Source organism: Micropterus dolomieu, linkage group LG20 (assembly GCF_021292245.1).
Source record: "Micropterus dolomieu isolate WLL.071019.BEF.003 ecotype Adirondacks linkage group LG20, ASM2129224v1, whole genome shotgun sequence".
Lineage (NCBI taxonomy): Eukaryota > Metazoa > Chordata > Actinopteri > Centrarchiformes > Centrarchidae > Micropterus > Micropterus dolomieu.
Window position 1 is genome coordinate 32569029 of NC_060169.1, and position 7732 is coordinate 32576760.

The following is a 7732-nucleotide window of genomic DNA, read 5'->3' on the forward strand; positions in this document are numbered from 1 at the left end:
AACAAACGGCTAGAAGACTTCATATATGAATTTCAACAGGGTAGAGGGAGGAAGTGAGGATGATTGAATGGTTCATACTGTCTTGCCAACCTGTGTCCTACCAACAGTCAGTCAATGGTAGTTTCTTTTAATCATGGCTACAATCACTCCCAAATCTTAATCAAGTAGTAATTACTTTAACCATGATGACTGAGGGCCCCTGCCCTTAATAAAGTAGATATTTATATAGATATTTTTTTTTTCTTACTGTTTCTATCACTTACATATGATCTGTCATTAAAAATTACTTTCTTACGTCTTAATTTCAGTTTATTTAGCATCGATGTAAGCTTCAGACATGGCTGTTAACTTTGGTAGATTCCTCCTTCAGTCCATAGGAATGTTGCAAACCTCTGTTCATTTACCGTCGCTCCCTATCTTCCAGGCATTTTTCAGAGAGTATCAATGCTGGATGAACCCACACTGTTCAAAAGAGACCTCATCTAGATGAGTGACAAGTGTTGGAGTGAAAACTTTCCACATTGAAAGTCTAATAACAATCTTTCCTGACTCAAGGCAAGAAGTTTTATTTCAGTTCCTGAAATTCTGTTTCAGTTGATGGATGTCGTGTCTGTGTGCTCACTGTTAATTCCCAAAAGCCCAGCTGTCGTAGCTGCCCCCGGTGCCTCACCGATTACCAGGAGACAGATAAAAAAGCAAAGTAGTCTGCTCCAGAAGTCCTGAAAAGACCTAGATATGAATGGAATAGTGCTGACTGGGAGGTTTTGCCAAACGTTAGCTCTTTTTATCACCTGTCACCTGACGCCTGCAACTCTTTGTCTGTGTAAAGCTATTAAGCAGGTATCTGAGGCCGCCAAGGCGCCATGTGACTCAAAACAAACGCCCTCTGTTATTCTTTACCTGCAGTTCCTTTGGGGAAATGGAATGAGGTATTGCTCCTCTGCTTACATGATATGTGCTCATGCAGATAAACGCTTTCTGTCTTTCACACACACACACACAGACACACACACAGACACACACACAGACACACACACACACACACACACACACACACAGGCACACAAGAAGTTCTTCCTTTACCCATGCACATAAATGGATTCAAGCGTGCACTCACAGGTCATAAACCTTTATTGTCTGATGGATAAACAGAGTGGGTTGATCGTTCCATGTCAACTTTTTGTTTCTAGAACAAACTCACTGGCACTTCACTGCAGCTGCTGGTGCTTCCACCAAATCAGCTCAGGCATGCCCTCTTCATGAGGAGCATTAAAAAATCTAAAGATTAATCCCTGTAGTCAGCCTTTTGGTCCAATAACGGTTTATTATGGGCTTCCTATTTTCGGTGGAGAGCGGATGAGGTGAGGGGTTGACAGCTGCATGGATTTTCTTTCAATAGTTTACTCCTTTCAATGTCACCGTCTTCCTTCTCATCACTGACACAATACTTGACGATATATGCACTGTGGAGTCATCTCTTGACAGAGTTTTTACCTCTGCCATATTCCTGTCTGTGTAGATATCTGTGTGTGATTTAGGAAAGGAAAAACTAAAAATCAGAGTCTAAAAAGCACTGCTTAGATTAAACGCAAAGAACACTTTTTTTTTTTTTTTAGAGTGAACTGTTTAGAGACAGGTAGCATTTTGCAATTTCCTCTTTATATCATCCAAAAAAGTTAACTGCAGAGTTAACTGCAAATACTGTCTCTGTGTAGGTAGAAGTGAATCAAATACAGCCAAACGTTAAATGTCAAATATGATACACATCAAATTATTTTATAAACACACGATTTCTGGGATACTTTTCTCTCTAAAGGAAAACAGTGAGTCAGTCAGTGGTTTTGTGGCTGAGCAGAATCTCACAAACCTTTTAAATCTGATATATACTCTGTGTACTGTATGCTGTATTAATGACAGCAGGGTGTAACTGGAGAACGGATTTGGTTTTAATCCTGGGTGGGTGGGCCTGAAAGTATTTAGCAGGGAACCTTGAGCTGCCTTGCAAAGTCCAGTTTTAAATGAAGCTGACATCACTACAGCACTGAAATGATGTCATTAATGTACTTCCATACTTCTGTTGCACTGACATATTACCAGTTGAGACATTAAGCCAGACATCAAACCTTTAGGGCAGGGGTTGGCAAATAAGTCTGACATGGGGCAAAAGATTTTTCTGGTCATTAGATGGTGGGCCAGAACATAGTAAATTGACCATTTATATTCCAGTAGTTGCTGGGTGTGTGATTGTGACGTTTTCGAACGTTTTTTTCAGAGGTGTGTCAAACAAGCCAGAGACTCCTTTCAGAACTTTTCAAAGTAAAAGCTCTCAATTAAACATGCCATAAAGTACTGCTGCAAAAATGTTCTTGCGCTTTCATTTTATAGGCACAATCACTTAAGAGGAAGTGATTATTATATTTAACTTACATTATCAACAGAATGCGAAGAAGCAACAGTACTGACGTCATGTCAAAGACGTCTATGGATTGTGTTGCAAAGATATCTACTGAAGTAAGCATGCTAACCTGCTAGCTTCGGTATTGAAATACCACCTGTGCCTTGAGAGGCGATTGTGGTTCTCTGCAGCATCCCGTCTGCCCTCAGTCTAACATGACAGGACTAAGACGTAGAGCTATTTGCTCAAGGTTAGCTCTTGATGCTGATGCACTAGCTGCTCTCCCTCCTTGACCTCTCATTCCTCTGCTAGCTCCACTTTGTCTCCTGCCACCACTCGATCATCCCTGTCTCTGACTGTGCAGAGACAGGGATGAGTCACAACTGCTGACTTATTACATTTATTGCTATCTAACTGAACAATGCACTATTGATTCAGTGCTAACGTAGAAACATTACTGTAAGTTAGAGTGTGGGAGAAGATGAAATGCAGCCCCCTATTTGTTTGGTGCATGCGGACAGGAACTGCACATTGTACCTTTAAATCCATGTTTACTAGCTACGTTTACGTTACCTTGTTGTCAACCAGGGCCATAGCGTGAAGTGAATGGCAGGATTTGAACAGTGCATGTGTGTGTATTGTTGTCTGCAACATGAATAAAATAATGTCCATACATTTTAATACTATGCCTTTGTATTATCTATTAATTGTCCTAGCAAACCTTTTTTGCATCTTGTATACAAGAAATCAATGTACTTTGCTGTTTGCAATTTACTTTAGAAGCATTTTTATTGTATTTGTTGAAATTCCCTTCACATCCTGACAGCAATCAATTAATCAAATGCTCTGGCACAAAATTGAAAAAAATCCAGGACAGTAATGCCGGCCTACCTGCGCATAAAAATGTTTTTGGAGGACTAAAGGGAGGGAGTGGAATTTTTTTGGTTGCTAGTTTTTCCATCGTTGCCTACCCCAGCTTTAACAGGAACAATTCAAGGCATTTTGAGACCAAAAAACTCCCTGCATATCTTGTGAAAGAAAAGATGAACGTTTTACTTTTTCAAAACTCATTAACACACTCAAAACTTCAGCAAATTTAGGGTAGTGTGATGGCACAAGGGCTTTCATCCAATGTAAATGAAAATAGCTCTCTCGTCTTTGTTGTGGTTTGTTTGCTGCTGTCTGTTTTACAGGGCTACTGCCTCATCACAACAACTCTACAAGAAGAAACCCCTTTGATAAGGATTCTTCGCAACATAGCATCAGTTCTGTAAAAGGAGGCGATGGACAGTGCAGTGCGTTTGTGTTTTGTCTATGTGTGTGTGGGTGGGAAGCCTGCCACATACAGTGAAACCCCAGGGCAGCACCAGACCGTATCTAATGGGAATTAAACAGCGTATTAAAACATCGCCCAGTCATCTTTCTGCCCTGCCTCGTCACAACAGTTGGAAACTTCCTATGTTTGGCTACTGGACAAGCCCAAACTGTACTTCTAATCCAGTCATGGAGGAGTGTAAAAGTTGAGTTGATGCTGCATGAACTAAGTGATAAAAGAAATCGAAAAAAGTAGAAAGTTCAAAAATTCAAAATGTCTAAGATCTAAGGAAAAACTGGAAAAGAATCCTAGGAATTGTTCTGAGATTGCAAATCCTTTCCTTCCAGGGTGCAGTGTATAAGGAATCAAATACATCAGCAGAATAGAATTTTGTTAATCACAGAATTAGGAAACTAAGGTCTAATGCTACGCCCTCTCCATCTTAAATAATTTCTTAAAAAATATGAAGTGGATACATACAAACACTTGTTCAAAAAGAAATGACCATCATTCAATTAGGATTTGCTAACAAAAACTGTTTAACAAACTGTTGCTTAAAAAATAACAAATGGACTTTTACTGCAGTTAACAGTTAACAGTGCATTAAAATACCTTGTCAATGATTTACTCTTCTTACCTTTGTTATATTGACCTTTATTTATTGAACACTTTGTTACAAAGGTCTTTATGAGACAAACAAAGGGGCAGCCAGACGGGAGAGTCAGAAATATGTGCTCCACCAAACTTTCTCATTAACTGGGTAATAGAAACTGACTGGATCAATATTGGAGCAGCAGAGCCATTAAAAAAAACTAAACATTTGGTTGGTTGTAATTTACTAAGGCGTGTGTTTAAACTTTAAGTCTCAGAAACCTGCTGTCCGTCAAACAGAGGCCAATTCCTTGGGTTTTCAGTTTGAGTTTCTGTAGGCAGCATTAGTTTCTTTTTCCTTCTGTTTCTTCTGTCTTATTTTCTTTTCAAATCTTTTCTTGCAGCTATGGTGGCTTATTTAATTACCCAGTTCTTATGTTTATTCCAAACAAACCACAAACATAAAATGCATCTCTTCCTGTGTGCAAGCTCATTCTTCTCAGGAAATTTCGTCAAGAAACAAAGAGTTGTTGTATTATAGCACTGTGCTGAGGGGAGAGTCATTCATGTAATAGTATTTTGAATAATTACTGCACCTACAATCATTTTAACCTACAATCATTTTCATGCTTCACAAAAAGTTTCAGACTATATGCATTGGGCAAGGAAAAGTGTTTATGAGTATGTGTATGTGAATGTGTGTTTGTAAGACACCTCACACTCAAGTCACAATTAATTTAAGCACAAGAAATTAACCTAAAAACAGTCTGACCTGGTGCCACAGGAGCAGCAGGGTTGTATTCAACCTGGAAAGAAACACTAAGACACATCAAACACACAAACACACGGGGCAGTTAGCACCTCCACTGGCACGGGCCCATGTGATGTCATCAAAGACAGAAATCCCAGGTGCTGATGGGATAGGAAATGGTCTCTCTGGCTCTCCCCTGACTCCTGGCACCTGGCTGACAACTGATGACATCCTTTTTTTCATGTAATGATCCCCTTGACTTCAAAGTGAAAGTTGGGGAATCCCACCTCTCTCTCTCTCTCTCTCTCTCTCTCTCTCTCTCTCTCACACACACACACACACACACACACAGACACACACGCACACACAGAGCATAAGGACAGGCATTCATCTACTTTTGCCAAGTGGCAATGATGATTATATCTCATTTCCTTTTGGAAAATATTCTTTAGATGTCAAATGCTCAAATACAGGGTTTCAAGAAATTCCTGTTTTATGTCATTATGGTCACATTATGTCAAACCTGACACATTTAACAACAAACCAGGGTGCAAATGGATGAATAAATGTGCTGATATGAAACAAATCTACCTAACTTACCAGATTAAAATGATATATGTAATTAATATATTAATAAGATAAATATGTACTTTTACATTTTTTTTCAATTGCTAAGATGCAATGGTCAAAACTGAAGCCACTTTTTCTAAACTCTTCACACAGTCTGCATTACCAACATGCATCTTGGCCAAACAGTTAATCTCACCTCCAAAAGTCACTCAAACCACCAAAACACTTCAAATAAGCCTCAAAATAAACTTGTTCAGCCAAAACACTGGCAACAATACCCACTCAGAAAGCATACATTGTCACTCATAACACACTGACCTACAAAACACTAACAACAGGAAGCATTATGTACATTTGTTGAACTTTTATCCTTGAAATGTGAAAAGCAGTATTTCATTATAGAGTACAGTTGTTTTCAGCCACTTTGATACATTTCTCAGATCAGAATTGAAATTCTGCTTGTTCAGCCTCCACATCATCTAGTCGCTTGTGCACATCATATGTAAAAGCAATTTCTCAGTCTTTTGGGAAATTGCAAATTGCACATGCTTTGACACATTTATGCAAATTATTATGTACATTTGTCTGCTGTTTCCTACATTATCAATTGCTTACTGTATGTCATGTTGATCACAATGTATTACAGTATACTGATTCTATGTTGAGAGGTCTTACCCCCCAAAACATCTAGACATAAGTTCATTGTGTAAGTCACTACATGCAAAATGGTTGAACATGTCATAATCTGCATTTTCCTACATATGTCTATTAGACTTGTTTTGTAAATGTGTCCTACAGTAAATTGATGAAGTTCTGATCTGTTGTGCTGTGAATAAGAATCTGTGGCCCAATAGACAGGAACATCAACCTGAGGGGGTGTTTTCATGTTTCCATTTCTTATTTTGTAATTGTTTCCGTTATGCTATGCAGTGCTGTAAAATAGTCTTGTTTTTTTATTTTCTGCATCACAATGACATGCTCTGTCAACAAATTACAGTGCATACAGTAAAAGTGTAACTGTGAATCCTGCCTAATCTCTTACAATGTTTACTGTAACTCTGTACTGTTGAAATTGATCTATGCCATACAGAAAAAGTACAGCCTTGTGTATTTTCAATCATTGTCATCAAATGTTTAGCCATATTGGCTAAACTTATAGTTTACCAATACAAACAGTTTTGCCAATGTACCAAAGAGACTGAGAAAAAATGGAAGAAACCTGTAACATATTTTCACTTTATTGACTGTACTATAGTACATGTTACAAGAATGAATCAGAAATGCATTCAATAATTTACTTGAGAAAAAAAGACGTTCCTGACATTTCAGTGCTGCAATACACTTTTTTTCAGTTGTTTACATAGTTAACACTGGTACCTGAGACCCAGTGACCACAGTCTGTAATTGATGTACCATTCCCTTGAACCAGTTCTTCTAAAATATAAGCACATTTCTTGCTTTAGCTTGCAGTTTTACAGCAAAACCACATTCAAAACATTGCACATATTTCTCTAAAACATAAAATGTATGTAAATGTTCTGCAAAGATTTTCTACATATATCTGTCCAGCTACAGCAAAAATGCAGGAAATTTGCAAACAGTTTGTTTTGAAAGTGTTTTTAACAGTTTTGGACACAGTGTGTCAGCATTTGAAAAATGTGCTGCAGATATATAGTGTTTTGCAGGTGGTGAAGTAGTAATGGGAAAAGAGTTCATGGATTTTGGAGAAAGTGGTCATTGAATGCATTTTGTGTGAAAGCAATGAAAAATTATTCCTAGTCTGGCCCACATACACTTCTAATTCGCTGACTGTGTGAAGAGTTTTGACAATGGGATTTCAGTTTTGACCAATGCAGGTTACCAATTGAAAAAAACTGTAATTATCTAAGTTGTAAATCATGGCTACATACTGTAGATTACATGATATCATGCTGAAAGACTGTGGCTAAAGCTGCATGTCCCAGGCATGCAATCTGCATCCTCAACAGTTGAAGATCTACGGCATGGAAATAAACATCTCGGGTTACGTATGTAACCCTGGTTCCCCGAGAAGGGGAACGAGGCACTGCGTCGGTTACGACACTATATAGTATAAAGCACACCTGTACAC